The sequence below is a fragment of the Rhodamnia argentea genome, chromosome 6 (assembly GCF_020921035.1).
Source record: "Rhodamnia argentea isolate NSW1041297 chromosome 6, ASM2092103v1, whole genome shotgun sequence".
NCBI classification, from domain to species: domain Eukaryota; kingdom Viridiplantae; phylum Streptophyta; class Magnoliopsida; order Myrtales; family Myrtaceae; genus Rhodamnia; species Rhodamnia argentea.
The window spans coordinates 19,096,090-19,115,103 of NC_063155.1; the positions used below are offsets into that span (position 1 = coordinate 19,096,090).

The 19,014-nt window shown below is 37.9% G+C and overlaps 1 protein-coding gene and 1 pseudogene across 1 annotated transcript in view; both read right to left on the bottom strand.

Annotated features, from left to right (window-relative positions):
• The window catches only part of LOC115751677 (protein BONZAI 3-like), a 1,030,407-nt gene that overhangs the window by 736,128 nt on the left and 275,265 nt on the right, over window positions 1-19,014 (bottom strand). The window lies entirely within an intron of this gene.
• LOC115734452 overlaps window positions 1-19,014 on the bottom strand; it is a 116,184-nt pseudogene that overhangs the window by 37,173 nt on the left and 59,997 nt on the right.

Consider the following 19,014-nt stretch of genomic DNA (forward strand, 5'->3'; position numbering starts at 1 on the left):
AGTTGAACAACTCAACATTGTAATCTATCGAGGGTCGAAAGTGGATAAATAACAGAAAAATACTTTGAAAGTACATGCAATCCGGGCACTCGTTAGGCTGGAGAAATGTTCCATCCCAAAAATAGTTATGAAGCACAAGCAAGTGAAAAAATGACAATGTCTTTGCAATATAAGCTCATAGGAGGGCAAATTGGATAGCATAAGGAAACTTTCAAACCAATTATTGCTATGGTCGAGCTTCAGCAATTTATAGCAATAACGAGTCATATGCAACTAAAAACTCTTATGATTGGCCAAATTAGGATTGTTTGCGTTTATCAAAGATGCACTAAATGCAATTCACGTAGAAACCCGTTTCTTAAAATGCACTGAATATCTAGAAACCTACTATTTTTGTCGGTCAATACTTATTGTTGGGGAAAAGTACACTAGAAGTGCCATAACTTTTGTACAGCGTTCACTTGAGTGCCATAACTTTTAAAACGTTCACTTAAGTGCCATAACTTTCAAAAACCGGTCACTTGAGTGCCATGTTGACGTGGACACCGGAAAAGCTGACGTGGCACGCCGGAAAAGTTACTGTAGCATGTCGGAAAACCGACATGGCACGCCGGAAAAGTTACTGTAGCATTCAAGTGAACGATTTTGCTCCGACGTAGCACTCAAGTGAACGATTTTTGAAAGTTATAGCACTTAAGTGAACGTTTTGAAAGTTATGGCACTCAAATGAACGCCGTACACAAGTTATGACACTTCTAGTGTACTTTTCCCCTTATTGTTGGAAATCACATGCAAGGGTGGAGATTCTACGAAGGTCGATGCACTTTCATCTAGAAACCTTCTTGTTGAAAAAACAAGAAGGTTTATGCATGCATGCGCATTCTTGATCTACTGCAAATATGAAATCACTTTTATGGCGAATGTTAAAGAACAGTCCCCATTGATGATTGGATCAACAGTTGGTTGGCCTTTTCTATAATGAGCACTAGCTTCTGACTTGAGCAAAGTTGCTACAGGACAAGTGTGAATTAGGTAGTCCAATACTATAAGCCCGACTTATTGGACTAGCAGCTAATCAAGAAACACAATTCGAAGCCAATAGGTCAATGACATCCTAGGTATTGTCCAAACTCTCTCTCCCTCTCTTCACGCAACACAACTACCCATTGTTCATTATTCTTAAAAAAAAAAAAAAACAACTTGCAAATAAAGAATTGATTAGTTGAGAAATTTAGGATATTAAAGGGAAATGATGAGGGCATAATTCATCGCTGGAGTTCTGACCAAGTTGCCCAGATAAATAATTGAAAATCACCATCCGACAGAGAGACAAACGAAGCAAGGCAACTAAAAATCACTACTTTATCAAGACACTTGCAATTAAGAAATTTGATCAGTTGAGAAATAGTTTATAGCATCTGTCGGAAACGATGAAGCGGACACACATGTGGACCGAACCCCGCTTCTTTTTCCTTTTCATTCTTTTTCCCATTAACCATGCCATTGGATCTCGCAGGAGGGCAAGGTGTTCATAGTGGTAATTAATTTTTAAATGATGCCATTCTTAAAGAGCCACATAAATCGTCTTCTTTGCTGGCAAATTTTGCTGGATGTTGAATGGTATGCTTCGTATAATTATTCTACAATGACCTGGCTGTGTGACAATTATAGTGTGGTATGGTCCCATAAACTACGACGTTTTTCTCGAACCCTTTCCATCAAAAAAGGACAAGCTTTCATTATGGACCAATAATTTACATGAGCATGCCTTAAGATTCTCCTTTCTTGCTTACAAATATGTGGAAAGAGACTAATATTCTTTTTCTAAGCTGTGATTCAGACAAGCCAAAACTATAATCCTAAGAGCCTAAGTAATAATTTCTTCATCACAGTACACATTTTCTTTATGTTCACAATAGAATAAATATCTTCATTGAAAGCATCTACCTAATGGACGCCTTGTTGATTAGGGGTGTCAAAACCGAACTATATACTTGGACCGAAACATGAACCAGCCCGAATTTTTAATTATTTAACAATAGTTTACATGAGCACACCTTAAGATTCTTACAAATGTGTGGGAAGAGACTTATATTCTTTTTTAAGCTATAATTCATACGAGACAAAAACATAATTGTAAGGGCTTAAGTAATAGTTTCTTCGTCGCCATACACATTTTCTCTAAGTTCACAATAGAATAAATTTATTTATTGAAAGCATCTAGTTAATGGACGCTTGTTGATAGGAACTTCCACTGTTGTTGGAAAAACAAGCCTATTTAATTTGACCGAGTGGACTCATGCGAAGCTTCTTTTAGTTAAATTTGACCCTTTACACAAGAAATAAAATTCACTTAAATTATTTGAGTGCTTGGTGGGATCACTTCCCTTGAATCCAAAAACACACAAACAAGAACCAAGAAAAAAAAAGCACTCTTGAAAGTCAATTATTCTGATAATGAGATTAAACGGAAGATAAAGGTTTGAAAACCTGATTTTATCGACAGAATTTTATAGTATAGCCATATTCTCGTTCTTCTAACGTTTTTTTTTTTATAGTATTATTACTCGTTAGTGAAGATGAATCTCACACTAGCCTATTTAATTTCGCCCGCCCAATCCAGTAGGTGTCCGACCCTTTTTACGGGCATTTGGAATCCGCAACAGTCGAAAAATTAGCCGTTTCAAGTGTGAGTAACGACTTGTTGAGCTTGTTTTTCACATAGATAGGGTAACACATTGTCTTGGACATGTGTGTACATCAAAGTACATAAACTCTCTCTTGTATTCACTTTGCAAATCAACTTATTGCTAGAGAAAACTACTTTATTTGTAGAGGAGAGTTGGTTCTTGTACAAAGCTTCAAAGTATAATGGATCAACCATAACTCCCGAACGGTCTTCCGAGTGAATATGTCTCTTCCCTATTCTCTTTACACTCCCCCCATTAGTCAAATTTTAGATGCCGCTCCTAATCCTACTTGCACATGAGAAGGGTGTTGAATTAATATCCCATATCGATGGCTAATGATTTCCATATTTTTATATACGTGTGATCTTCCTTCACTTATCAGCTTAGATTTTTGGGTTGGACTTTCTTAACATGGTATTGGAGTAAGAGATCTTGAGTTTAAATTTTCCAGACCTCTATCTGCCTCCACCATTATATATTTCAACACTTTAGACTTAGGCAAATCCAGCATACGCATGAGAGAAATGCTAGAGTATTTTATGTATTGAACCGCGATGGCATATAACAAGTTAAGATTTCGGGTTGAACTTTCTAACAACAATTACCAAAGTGTGTAATATATTGACTGCCTTGCATGTATTTCAAGATACAATAAAGACAAACCCTCTTTAGGAGTGTGGTATTCAAGGAATTTATCTTTTGCTCCTCATGCTTATTCGGATGTGAATTTCGGTGCCTGTAAAACAATAGAATAAGTTACTAGTGGCCAAAGGGCTAGCAGTCAGTTGACCATTTTTATAATTAGCTACCGACTCTAATTTTGTGCTTGAGTGAAGTTGCTGAACGACAAGTTCGCATTAGGTAGTCAAAACTGTTCCTAGATCATAAGATAAGCCCGCCTTGTTAGACTGGCAACTAGTATGCAATTTCAGAAGCCATGGGCTGCTAAACAAATCAAGAAACACAATTAGCTGCTAACAAACAACTTGGAATGCAGAAATTATTGGTTGAGAAATGGATAATATTGGAGGGAAATTATGGCGACGGATCTTGGTTCCGTCTAACTGCCCATATATAATTGCAAATGACCATAGGAGAGAGACGAACTAGTTGAGTTTACAGACATCCAGAATTCTCGATGGTAAAAAAACTAGCCGTGTAAAGGGTTAGTAACGGCTAGTTGACTTTGTTTTTCATATAAATAGGGTAACCCATCGTCTAGGGCATGTGTGCACATCAAAATACAGAAACTCTCTCCTGCATCCACTTGGCAAATCAACCTATTGTGAGATCAAACTAGCTATAGGAATTTTTTACAAAAGGACACCCCGTGTATGAAGAGGAGTATTGACTCCATTAAACCAACCTTTGTAGGAGACTTCAAGTGTAGTTGCCAAAGGACAAGCTCGCATATGCATTGTTCATAAATAACTTTCAATTAAGGAATTGATTAGTCGAGAAATGTGTGATATTAGAGGGAAATGATTAGGACATAATTTATTGTTGGGGTTCTCTCCAACTTGCCCAAATAAATAATTGCAAATTACCATCGGACAAAGACAAATTAAACAAGGCAACATTCATGGTGTGATGTGGTCCCTTCAACTGAGACGTTTTCTTCGAACCCTTCCGATGTAATACGGGCAAGTTTACTTTAGTGAGCAATAATTCACATGAGCACGCCATAAGATTCCTCCTTCTCGCTTATACAAGTGTGAAAAGAGACTAATATTTCTTTTTTAATGCAATGATTAGTACAAGACAGAACATAAACGTAAGGGCCTATGTAATAATTTTTCATCGCCATACTCATTTTCTCAATAGTATGAACAATAAAGTAAAGTTATTAATTAGCTACTCTATGATTGAAAATATATAGCTAATGGACAGCTCGAAGTTTGCACTGTGGTTGTAATTGATAGCAATTCCTATCTTATTCAACCGTGTGGACTCATGCGAAGTTCATGTTAGTTAATTTGGCCCTTTTCACAATTTATGAATTGCACTTTAATCATTTTGAGTGTTTGATGTGTGATCCCTACCCTTTAATCCAAAAAAGAAAAATAAAACGCTTGAGGGTCGGCGATACAAACTAATCTATGGGTAACAAAGTGTAAATAAAATGCTTAAAAGAGGATACCATGTATCAAATGGCAATGGTTGGCCACGGTTAATAGATTCACACGTGAGAGAGAATATCTAGGGCACGTGTGATGCAGGAATTAAAGAAAATCTCATACTATCGTGTCCTTAACTGGAAAAATTATGGTCAAGGTCTTCTGAGTTCTTTTCTTACAGCTCATTCGGTTTTTTTTTTCACAAAAAAAAAAGGGACGACATTATTATTTAGGCTGCGCATGGTAACCATTTTGTTCCGGAAAATTGATTCTGATTAAAATGACTTTTTCTGATTCTGTTTCTAGATGAGTTTTAGAGAATCGTAACGCGTTTGATAAGCGCCCAAAATTTCTATTCCTGAAATAGAAACGCATTTGATAATCGCATAAAATTTCTATTTCAAAAAATTGTTTCTCTTCCTAATTTTTTTCATTTAAGTCAAATAAATATGTAATTACTTTGTAAAATTTCATTCTAAATTGAAGACTAATTTTCAATGCACACTAAAATAATTTAAAATACATTATTTTTTTAGCATGTCATAAATGAAACACAAATTTTAATACATTACGTTTGAAGTTCGATTGAAGCATGGGAAAGTTCCCATATTAAGAACTTATTTTTTCTTTAAATGTTGCGTTATCCAAAATACATACAAACATAGCAGCCGAATAATCAAATTATTCACTGACAAAAAAAGAAGAAGATAAATTATCCTCCTTGATACAAAGTACAAGTTCTTCACTATCATTTGGCAGCTTCTATCCTAAATCCAAGTGGGTGTTTAGCTTCAGTTCTACGTGCAAATGTTTAAATTTTGTGACGCATGACTACGAGTATATATGTTATCATTCACATGTTGGATGCCATCATCTTCTGTGACATTTTTTGCGGAAGAGTGAAATCTATGAAATTTAGGCCCAAATTTATGAAAATGAGGTTAAACTAGCCTAATATAAGCTTATTCTATTTTTAGGGGCTTTCTAAATTTTTGGTGATTTTTTAAAAAATTTCCAAATTTTTTTGAAATTTTTTATTTTATTTTTATTAGGTTGAGAAAAAAGTGACAAGAGAACTGAAAGGGAAAAGTGAGAGATGTGAGACTTCATTTTGTTTTGTGATTCTCAAAAGTGATTCTTTTTCCATAACCAATTTTTTTTTTGTTCTGGATTTTGCTTTAAAATTGATTCTGATTCTCTAAAACCGATTCTGGGAACGGAATCAGAATCAAATTTATTTGCGTTACCAAACGAGATTCTCATCCTTTTTTGTTCCCGGAATCGGAATCGGAGAATGAGAATGGATACCATGCAGGCCCTTAATGACCAGGCTTCATGAAAACTATAGAGCGGGTGGTTCCATAAACTATGACGTTTTCCCTCGACCCTTCGCACCTAATAAGGACAAGTTTTGATTAGTTAGCTATAATTTACATGAGCAGGCCACAAGATTCCTCTTTCTCGCTCACAAATGTGAGGAAAGAAACTAATATTTCTTTTTTTTTTTAAGTATGATACGTACAAGACAAAAACATTATCGTAAGGGCCTTTGTGAAGCTTATTTAAGTTTCGCGTAAATCATTAGAGTGCTTGGTGTGATTTAAAACAAAATACGCTTGAAAGTCGACAATACAAACCAATCTACAACACACCAGTGATTTTGCTTTTAATTAATAGAAAACGCCTTGGCGCATTTGGTTTAGCTTTTCCAAAGGAATTCGAGCCTTCAAAGCCTCTTGGTCAAAATATGAAGTGCCAGGCAAACTTTCTTGGGACCTCTTTTGGCCAAATGTTAACCTTGGCAAAGTTGAAAGCATAAGGCAGTCCCCACTTGCTTTGGCTTTTAGCATTTGTGGGAGGCTATTTCTAAGTTTAGATGATTTTTTCTTTCCAAAACCACCCTCACCATTTTTTTCATTTTCTGGTTTTGCCCTCCTGATTACTGTTCATCTTCCATTCAGTTTAAAGCAATAAAACGTCCTTCATCATAAATCCCCATGTAGTAAAACGTCTATCCAATCTTAAATCTAAGTCACTGCTCCAACTTCCATTATAGCGTAAAGTGTTGGCACCACGAATTACTAAATAAATAAGTTAACTCTATGACATCAATTGATTATAACCACCGTGTAATATTGTCCGCTTTAGGCCGAGACCCGCACGGCTTTGCTTCTCCGAGGGCCGCCTAAACCACCCCTTGAAAACGTGTTACACATGGTAGGGGTGCCCAAGCCCGCCAGGAGCCGCTCCTTGTTTGGGCCCTCTAGCCCCGGCATTCACTCCCCGCCCTCGTCGGATCGGAGGTGTAACAAGCCCACCAGCTTCCACGTGGTTCGTCCTCGAACCACACACCTACTAAAGGGGGTCCTACTCTAATACCACCTGTGGCGACCTAAGTGCTATCTCGGGTCCCGCTCTGCTACCACCTGTAACGAACCAAATGCTATCTCTATGTAATATTGTCCGCTTTAGGTCAAGACCCACACAACTTTGCTTCTCCGAGGGCCACCTAAACCGCCCCCTTAAAATGGGTTACACGGGGTAGGGGTGCCTAAGCCTTATAAGGCATCCTAATGTCCCTCTCATATTCAATGTGGGACTTTTTGGACCCTTCCTTGTATTATCACATTCTCTCCTATTTCGGTGCATGGTTCGGTCCGGTCTTGTTTCACCTCGCCGTCCTAGAAGCCCGCCGGGAGCCACTCCCTGTCGGGCCCCTCTGGCCCCGGCGTCCACTCCCCGCCCTCATCAAACTGGAGGTGTTACAAAATGCATATCAACTGGTTAACATATTAGAACATATAAGTAAGGAAAAAGCATGGAAAACTGATTAACCCAGCATGTCTTAGGTGATTCCATATTAAAACATCATCAAAAGGCTATAGTAAACTCGTTACAAGTGACCAGGTTTAGGAGGCAAATTAAAATACCCGATCAATGCAATGCATGGAACTTGGATTTTTGGGATTTCCATTTGAAGCTGAAAAGTCCAGAAGCGTCGGAATGAAATGAGATTGGGCATCAAAGAGATAAAGTTTTATACGATAAACACATATCCAAATAATCATGTACCAAGAAAGTCGACAAAGCAATCGTAAAAGGCGTATTGTTAGAACACTTGATATGTAATCAAGAAAGTTGTAGTGTTGCTTCTCACAAAATTGACCCACAAAAGCTGACCCTTGAGAACCTATATAGAGAAGTTACAAACCTGATCAAAGGGCTCATCAGAATGAAGAGCATTAAACTAAGAATGACAGACACCTCTTCATGGTCGTGATGAGAAGCTGGTGAAGAAAAATTTGCACTCTTTATGAAGTTTCTCCAAGTCTGCCGGGGACTTCTGAAGTTTACTGTAACATTAAATACAGAAAGCCTAAGTACTACAAATTGCACGAGAATAGGCACTTACCATATAGAAAGGAGAAGATGCTTTGGACAAGATCTAGATGGATTACACTGGTACTTCACTGAAGCCAAGTGCATGGAAAATGACCCAATAACAATGTAAGCCAGAAGTACTTCTGACAGCACATAGCTGCCTTCTCCTAAAAACTCTTGGTCCTTCAGCTTTAACATCCGCCCTGAAACCTCACGATCAAGATACTATCGGAATGCCTTCCTCCTCACATGGAAAGACAAAAGGCATATAGAAACCCAACTAATCTGCAAGGTTTATTGCAATTCATGATTATTTAAATACCATTAAACATTCGAATTCCTATGCAAACGTAAGATCGTCCAATGCATTCGTTTTTGTATTTCCAGAATTCCATGGACGTAACAATCTGGAAACTACATGACAGCTAAAGCCAATCCACCCAGGAAAGTGTTGTCCCACCACACTTGAACATCAAAGGTAAGGAAAGACACAAGCTTTTATCTTTATAATTCCTACTTTAGGTCAAAGCCAAAAATTCAGTTGAACTATAACCATAGTAAGAGTAGCTAGTATATAAGTTGGAGAAATTTCTCAATCGATCCGAGATTAATCCAAACAGTCTCTCCGTTTTCATATAAATTTGAGTTAGACCCCTAGGAAGACTGACTGAAATGTGACATAGAATTGCAGTCGGAGACATTGTTAATGTATAACCAGGAATGGCCATGGCTTCACCCATAAATGTTAAGAGGGGGAAAAAACACCAAAGACAGAGAAAAGAAACAATAGTAGTGAAAATCCACAAAGAAATATCAAACTATGTGAAATGGTTAAAATAACTGACACACCTTTAAAAGGTGCATTGTAATACTTTGTGTCGACATCATATAATGAAACTTGAAATGAGATAAAAGACAAGAGACAAATGGGTTTACATGATATAGTCAAGACAACACACAGATATGTTATACTTTTCCATACATGGAAAACTCACACCAAGTGCTGAACAGTCTCAAAGTGATAAGCTAAAGAAATCTATTCACTCCATGCAGGATCCAAACTGTGCAATGTAACTTCTGTCCTCCCAAGTTCCTGAAGCATCCCATCTGTTTTCCTCAAGTAAAAAACTCCCATTGGATCACTCTGCAAAATTACAATGATCCAGTAATCAGTCATTTGTTCTGACTATGAGCTACTTAACTATATTAGCTCAGGTTTATTACACGGCCTGAAATTTGATCATGAGTATGTATGCAAGTTTTGACAAAAGTTGAAGTTGTTATGGAAATTTTGGCAGATGACATTTGCCGCATATGAAGCACACAAGTCAAAAAGAAAAGAGCATAACATAAACATGCAAAGACTGTCCTAGACGAATCTTTTTGAAGCACAAATGACTCTCCCAGTGATAAGGTACTTTCGGCAACACAAGATTACTGAAGACACAAATAACAGGCATCAATCGGAAACGCAAACATCGAATGCTGTGACATTCCTAAATTTTTGCAAGCATAAGAAGACAGAAAATCAAGTTTTAAGATACGTTGGTGCAATTTCACTTTAGAAGAAGTAGTTATACCCTTCTGTGACAACCAAATAAAAAAGAACCAAGAAGATCCCAGGTGAATGTGAAAAAACTACATGCTAGTAGCAAGATGTACAACAAGCCCGCTGAAAATGCTAATGAAGTTTTTCACCTTTGACATGACATCACGATCACGTAATTTTAAAGCAGACAGGGATAACTGCAACATAGACAATAAAGCACATCATACAAACTATGGGCATTAGATTTCAAGATCGATGCAAACGATAACACGTTAGGCAATGCACGAAGTTTGTTTTAGAAAGGAATGATATGCTTAATTTGTTCTAGCTCCTTCCCAGATATCCAATTCGTATCTAGGCTTAATCAGCAACAACAAAGTTCAGATTTTGCAAGGCGACACACAATTCAGATAGTAACTCTGTTTCTGAAAGAATAAACAGTGTCAGGATGTACCAGTGCAAGGCTTAGTTACACTCTGTCTAAAAACTAGCTGCCCTTTTGGTAAAAAATTGATGCAAAGCGTTCTCACTAAATTTGTCACGGCATGTAATTCTCGTCAATTGCATGAGTTCTAAAAGGTCAGAACTCGAGGCAGACTAAAATTTTGGTTCGATGAAGAAGAAAAGGAATATCCTCAAGTCAAGTCTAATGAGGAAAACAAGAAGAGCACTCCAATTAGACGACCATTTTTGGGACCACATAATCAGAAGTTATTCAGATAATCCTACATCAATTAGTTTAGTAGCGAGGTTTGAGCAGAATCCACATTGTGAAGAAGGCTTCTCAGTTTTTCTGCAAACAATCCTCCGGTAGACAGAGAGGTTTTTCTCGCCGAATCATCGTAGCGCTCGAAACAACAAGAACAAAAAACTGACAAGCGACAACATTGACTCAGGTCTGAAGACAACGAAGCACATCATCGCAGCATATTGACAGTGAATGAGCAGGCGAGAGGCACTAAACCACAATTTGAGAGAAGGGGAGCGGGTTGACCGCGAGCTCGGAAGAAGTGGTCAACGACGTCGTTGTGCCCGCCATAGATGCCCCTGTCTAGAACCCCTCGACTGCCACTTCTCTCTCTCTCTCTCTCTGAAGAGGCCTGATTTCACAGACACTGCTTCTGGTGAAAATTGTCGCACCCACTCCCTCTCGACGGCTGATATGTTGGTGATTCACCCATTCGACATTCCATTGTTTGTAATCCATATGCGGTGATCATGACCATTCGAAATTCTGTGGAAATCTCGCGGAAAAAGCTTGGATGACCACTGAAATCAATAATCTGATGGGTAAATCGTGGTGGAGAGAGAAGTGCGAGCCTAATTGTTCGTGCTATGTTATTCAAAATCGTTCCGGAGTCGTTGTCTAGTCCACCAAAAGACTGTCGAGGAAAGATACTACCCACAAAAAACTTTTATTTTCTTTTTATTGAAACATTCCTCGATTTTAATTGAAATCTCAAAAAGTTCGGTTGGAGAAAATAACTAACCAAAAGATTGGGACTTAGAATTGCAAACGAAGATGGTACGTCCAGTAAAGCACTTGTCTCATCTCAAAGGACCCTTGAAGTGGCTTCTTTGGTTGCACCTTCAAGGAAAGCTCCGTTGACGTTGATTTTGAAGGTAAGCGGCTTCAGTGGGATCCAATTCTTTGTCAATTGAGTTGTTTCTGTATATAAAGTTTCAAGCCTTGGTTGTTTCACTCGATGAATTCTCTGAGTGAGGTCTTTACAGAGTCCATTAGGGTTTTCGTATTTGGGGATTGCCTTCGGAAACAAAAAATCATTCCTCGCTTTCTAGATGAACCACAAGAGGGTCGCAATTTCATCGAAGGTAAGTTAGTTAACTGGCTGTAAGGCTCGATCTTGTAACCATACCTCAATTCACGATTAGATTTTGATGTGAACTTGGATGTTTACTTCAGGATCCCTCTAAACCGAGTCCGTCCAAGTGCAAAGTAGGAATAGATGTTCGATTGTTTTCGCTTCTCACTCACATAAAGGACATGATGGCATAGGTAAGATTTTTTTCCCGTTAAAGTTCCCTGCAGTGGAAAGTGCATTTTCGACCAAAAAAAAAGACATACTGGGGTCTCATGTTCCAAATATGATGCCAAGGTGGCTGAAAAGACGATGTTGGTTGCGTGCTTTGTTGTGGGTTGTCCTTTTCTCGAATCAAAGTTTAGGCACTTTTCACCGTGTAAGTACCTTATTTTGTCTTCATCCATCTTAGTTTGGCCTGTGTAATCTGAGGATTAAGGGGCAAAGTCAGGACTTCATTCACGGTTTGTTCATTAAAGAGTCTTCTAAGTTTGTGAACATTCCAACATGTCTCCCCTGGAATAATTAATTCAGCAATTGTTTTTGGGTCATTCAAGTTTGTCGGTCTCCCCTATAATTCTTTTTCTCAGCCATCCATCTTCTCCAACGTTAATGTCTTCCCCTATACCCACTGACCATATCACTGATTCTGATATATCGTCTTCTCTCATCAATAAACTTTGTCATCCTCACGAGGACGAGAGCCCCCTCCTTGCATACTAGAAAGAAGCCGAAGGAGAGTAAATTCATTTTACAATTTGGCTCCATGAAGCTGACTGATTGTGAGATAGTCGCCATGCTTGGTTTTCAAGCATTGTTCTATTGAAAGTCAGTAGATCCATGAAATCTCAGCCCCCACTATCTTTTATTGTTTTGGGCACCTCTCATCTTTTCCAATGTAGAGCCCTTCGCGATTTACCATTCTACCACCAAAATGCATTAATTCTCTTCTCTATGGACTGACATATTGACATTGGGATTTTAAAAGTGGGGCGGAAAATTGGAAGTCCTACGCTCTTTTGGATATAAGTTATCTAATGAAGTCGTCAGTTGCCTTTACTCCTCCCTATGAAAAAAATGGGCCTTTGAATTATTTAAGCACAAAACTTTGAGTTCTGCAATACATTTTAAAATGGTAACGTCGTCATAATATTGTCATCTAGATAAAACAGAGCACTTTTGATAAGAAACGATGAAATTAGCTCGATGGAAAATCTTTTTCCTTGTGCTTTTATTACTAAGGGTAGTTTTCCCTCTCTTAAGTCCCACTGAACCACCACCAAAGCAGGTGAAGTTGTCACTTAGATAAAATGGAGCACTTTTCGATAAGAAATGATGAAATTATCTCGATGCCCACAAAAAACCTCAAATTGGTACATTTATGATAAATTTACTTCAAATTATTTTTTTTTATCACAAAAAATCCCAAATTAGTACACTTGTGATAAATTTACCCCCAAACTATTTTTTTGACCACCAAAAATCCTAAATTAATATATTTGTGATAAATTTATCCCAAACTGGTACATTTGCGATAAATTTACCCTCCATTAATTTTTGTTAAATTTTCCCATCAAATTGTTGAGTTAGATGACACGTGACGGTTGACGGATATATCCATTTGGGGTTTTTACCCTTTGTTTGTCACATGTGTATCGGTTTGGAGTTTTTTGTGGTATTAACTCAATTTAACGGAAACCGACGGAGGATAAATTTATTGTAAATGTACTAGTTTGGGGTATTTTATGGCCAAAAAAAATTAATTTTGAGGTAAATTTATTACGTGTGTATCCGTTTAGGGTTTTTGGTGGTTAATAAAATAGTTTGGATAAATTTATCATAGGTTTGCCGATTTTCTTTTTCTCGATCAAAAAACAGTTTGGGATAAATTTATCACATGTGTATTAGTTTGGAGTTTTTTGGGGTATTAACCCAAATTTATTTGCTTGTGATTTTATTGCTAGAGGTAGCTTTCCCCTCACTTAAGTCCCACTAAACCACCACCAAAGCAGATGGTTAAATCATAATCGCTGGTTGTCATTTTTCACGTTAAAACCCCTCATGTATCTTCAATCATTCGCGAAGTGCAGCGACACTGACTATTTTTTTAAGGGTATAATTGGACTCTTTGAAAGAGAGACCCAACTTCCTCACGTTCCCCTTATAAGTAATATAGACATAGATATTGTCTTCTTTTGCGAGGAAAAGAGGAATTCTTTGAAACTTGATTTTGATATTCATTTTAGATCGGATCAATGGGCAGATCAAACTAATATTGGGGCCAAATATGAGGACTGGGCTCAAGGAGGAAACAGCTGATCTAGTCCAATCCATTTGCACTTCGGTTTGGTCCAATTGAATTTTAAAGCGTTATTTGTTTTAATTTTTAACTTAGCTAATTAGAAAAGATCACATGCTTATGCGTGCCTACAAAATAAAATGAGATACGAGAACAATTGAAAACATAGTACCTTTCATAATTTTTTTAAATTCAAAGTGATAGAAAAATGAGGGTTAGAAATTGGATCTCAATGATCCGGGCAAGGTGCGCCTCATTGTGGATTAGCAAGGCTGGCCACGACTAGGCCTTGTTGACACCGGCGAGGCCTCGGCTGGGGTCGCCGGGCTCGGCGACCCCCCTCGGCCATCCCCCACCCCTTGCCGGCCATTAATTACAATGGTGGGGCGGTGGCAGCGAGGGCTTCCAAGCCCTAGCTACTACATTTTTTTTTTAGTTTATTTAACATATTGTTTAGTTTTTTTAATTTTTTTTTTACTTTTGGCTTCTTTTTTATTGCTAAATTGGCAGCTTCGGCGAGCCACGTGGATGCCACGTCAGATTTCCAGTGAAGCTCATTGGAATTAGCACTAAAATATCTGTTTTTAAAAAAAAAATTGACACTTAAGTGATCCAAAAATAATATCGGCACTAAAGTGAGCATTGTACACAAATATTGACACTTCTGATGTCCTTTTGCCCTTTATATTCTATTAATCAATTGTTTGGCAAGACCAGCTGAATTATACTTTTGACGAGAACACAAATATGCTCGAGTAACTTAACCTATCTTGAATTTTATGCTCTCCAGTGAAATATCTTAAGTTCATACTTTCACAAGAGAGGCGACTTATAAAATAAAACGAAGGAAAAAACAAGTGTTTTAACTACTATAAGAGTCATACATGACATACAGATGCGGCGTCACACATCTAGCAATTGATCCTATTGAAGAACTTGCTTAAATCTCACAATCAATAGAGTCACTTGATTGGAATGACAATCTCGAGTTAATATCATGTGCTTTGTCCCCCTAAACGTATTTCCATATTCCATGGGCCTTTTGTTCTATATTTGAGAATTCCTTGGTTGGGTTATACCTAAATCCAGAACAAAAGATCGCGCATTGCCCAATAAAAATGCCATTGAAAGAAGAGCGTAGTGAAGTGATTAGAATAGTTCGACAAAAAAAAAGGTGGTTAGAATAAATGCACAACGACATATCTAATCATCATTTGATTGCTGAAACTTGTTTCGGTCGCTAAAGGATCTGATTTATATTCAAAATGTGGGTTGCTCAGATTTTGAATTGAAGTTGATGTAGTCCACACGTTAATAAATGAATCCCAGTGTATCTTCCCATTATGAGAGGCAGGCCAAAGAGCTCAGTGCCGGTATAGTTTTCGAGAAACAACTATGAAGGTACCCAGGATGATAAAGACGATCACTGACTAAATCACTCTCAGATATCCTCAAGCACTCGCATTTTCAATACAAACGATTAATAATGCGAACATTGCGAAGGGTGTTTAGCCTGAAAGGACCAACAAGCCTTTGCAAGTTGACCACAATACGATGCTTTTGATCCATCATTTCATGATTGGTCCGGATTTTGATCTAGATAGTGTTCTGGTCCTATCTTGCCGGTTGCAATAATTTGAGGTTTGATGGACCCATGATTGGCTGATCTTTCTCCAAATGATTTGATCCCTAAACTCTTCTCAAATGCACAAATTAATAGACAATAATGTCCGTACTAGGCAACGCAGGCGATATACAAGAAACGATAACGATCACGCAATCTAGGACATTATTCCTTACCAATCATCAAAATCCTCCTCATATAAGTACAATCACTCGGACAAGCAAACTGATGGCGACAACATGAGGGTTCAATGTAGTCTCTTTTATTCCAAAAGCAATAAGCATTCGAAACAAGCTAGTCAGAAATCAGAATGACTTCAAGGCATGTCCTTCGCCGAGTTTTGACAAACAACAATAAAATTAGCTACGGTCTAGTGGATGAAGCAACATGCTCCTACATGCCAAATCGCCAAGAAAAGAGCAGTCCATAGCTGTGTGTGCTAGTAGCGCTACATTACAAATCCAATGAAGTGTTACAACGTTGATTAAGCATGTTCTTCGTAGGATAAGTTGTCATTCAATTCATAATTAAAGGGAAGAAGCAACATAAAAAAAAAGGTCCAAGCAGCGCATGAGAACTTCGCCATGGGGCAAGATGATGATAAAAAAAAAGCTGAAGAGCTTGAACGCAACTTATTCTGTATGGAGCAATCCCATTCCTCATCTTATCGGTTTCCACCAACAGTAAAACATCATCAAGAATTCAGTATTTTGAGAGAACCAAGGGCAACAAATGAAGTACTTGGTCCATGATACAGAGTCGCACAGAATTCCATTGAACAACTTTAAGAAGAATGCACACAGAAAGCTCTGTAAATGTGTGAAAAATAGGAAAGTTAGTGAAATTCTGAATTGGAGTGATTAAAGTTAGCATTTGGTGGACCATACATGTTAGGAATGGAGAAACTAGATAGTAACAAAAAGATTCGAGTGTTTGAAGGACTTGCTGATGACAGTTTCTGAATTGTGGTATTATACAAAATCTACAAAGTGAATACTAGAATTGAGTCTGCGACCTTGGAAGGGAACAATAATGCGGTAAATACATAATATATTTCATATTTAAAATATCTTGGAATTATATGGAATTATTGAGATACTCAAAAGTTAAATCATGGATTCTGTTCTTTCACATTGGTAATATTAGTACTTTTCACTCCATTTTCTATCCATAGACAAACTATATACAATAACCATCAGCACAACTCCAATCAGTAATGCTGAAATTAGATGTACCTAACCAATTTTTTAAGCATGAAGATCCTATTACTTGTGGCAAATTATATATTGTGATTTTAATGTGGTTGACTTATCAATGATGTTTCGACCAAAAAAAAAAAGAACTTATCGATGATTTTTCACCACATACAACATAAAACTTGATTGGTTATATCCATAGATACAACAGACGAATTCCTTACTGTGTAAATCCATTCATTGTGGGCATTAATTAGACAATATATATTTAGAAGTTCAAGAGAAGAAAGTATAAAATGTTTTAGGGCAAAAGCCATAAAAAACACAAAAATTATGCTAGCTATGAAACATATTCCATAAACTTTTTTCCGTGACATAAAAATCCCAAGCATATACATGTGTGATATTACCTTCCGTCAAGATGTTAATTACGCAACCATTATGCTACACTAGTACATTATCAACAAAATAACATAGAGAGGACATCTTAAACTAGAAAAAGAAGGAGACATTCAATGAAGCACCTGCCTAGTCTGAATACCACATGTTAGCACAAAGATGCCTTGTCGAGAGACGTCAACAACATGAACTAGAACAATATTAGAGCATAGGTTGCAAAATAAAAGCAGCCACGTTAATTGTAGTGAGCACGACACCTAAAAGAAACAAACATTTTCAGTAAGACATGTCCAACTATTGAAACTCCTCAAGAGGAGTGGGCAAGCGCACAATCTTATATAACAAAACCTCACAATCTTGGAAGCTGCATCGACAGAGGTTATGCTAAGCAATTCATCAAACAGCTGGAATGCATGGGTGAGTAAGTGTCCAAAAGCCCTTAATCTTCTAATCATGTTACGATTCCTTTATAACCCAATCAAACATTTTTCAATAAAGACCTACTTGATAAATCATATGAGCTAATACGTAACTCGAAGGGAACACAACTTTTCTTTCTAGGGACACCGGGTTCGGAGAGACATGATTAGGCACACGTAATTACCTCGCTTACTGAATTTGGTGGGGATTTGTTTCACATCGCTAAAGTTTGGATGGTGGTATTGAGGTCGCCCTCCCAACACCATTCATCATCCTCGTCGGAGAGGAGTACTTTGTCTAGTTGTGGTGTCCTCAAGGCACCCTTGCAGAATATATTCATCTTGGGGCATCGCGTGACGACAACACGCACCAATGATGGGAACCCGAACGCGCAATTCGTGGGGGAGAATCTCTCAAGGCTTGGTAAACCATCAAGTATCAGCTCTTTCAGCTTGGGGAAAGAGATCTCCTCTGCTCCATTTCCATGATCTGTTGTTACCACGTCTTCCATTGCACCACAATTTCTTAGGGTTAGCCACATAAGGTGTATCATACTTGTCATAGCTGAGCAAGTCCCCATATGTACTAAACCAGTGCAGTCCTCTACTTCTAATTGCTTCAATCTTTGGAATGGAGTTGGAGATGGAAACGCGATTGATAAATTTGGGCACTCCGAAACCCACGTAAATTCAATCTGTTTAAGGATTTCAGCCATCAAGGAGCCATCTTTCCGGACTCGCCTCAAGTTATACAACTTATGCAGTTGAAGTTGCTTTAGATTTCCGAGTGCCTTGAGAGGTCTTTCCATGTCGGTTAGACTTTCACGCAGAGCGGCTCCCCCACGTCCAAACTTATCTTCTGGAAATATCTCCTCGAAGGCGCTACAATCCACATAAAGCATTTCTAGATTGGGGAATCGCCGGAGAAGGAATTTGGAAGGTAAAACGACATTCTCATCGTGGTAGCATCCCCAACCCAAGACTCTGAGATTGCCAAAGATGTAATGCGGCGGTATCATCACAACATCCTCCCTCGCTAATCTCAATATCTCCAATTGTGGAATAACCTGTGGGAATGCGCTTGAATTAGGCCAACAAAAGTAAATATGGGGCACAGCCATAGCTCAATGACTAAAATGTCCTTCCATTTGTGACGGACAACAGAAATGTTTGTTGTTAGTGGTTTGCCCAATGTTCAATCAAAATATGTTTAGCAAATTTTGACGAAGACGGTTATTTTTTGGTTCTGCATTTTGCTCTAAAAGCGATTCTGATTCTTTAAAACCGATTTTGAAAACAAAATCGGAATCAAATTTATATGCGTTACCAAACGCGATTCTCATCCTTTTTTGTTTTCGTAATCGGAATCAGAGAATGAGAATGGTTACCATACAAGTCCTAAGACATGAGCGGCCCACTCCAAAAAATATGAGCCGAAGATAATTAATCGCAAACAATCCTTAAATTTCTAAGCAATTGACAGGTGTGGTTAGGTGAGTATTAACAAGCACGAAGTGTTC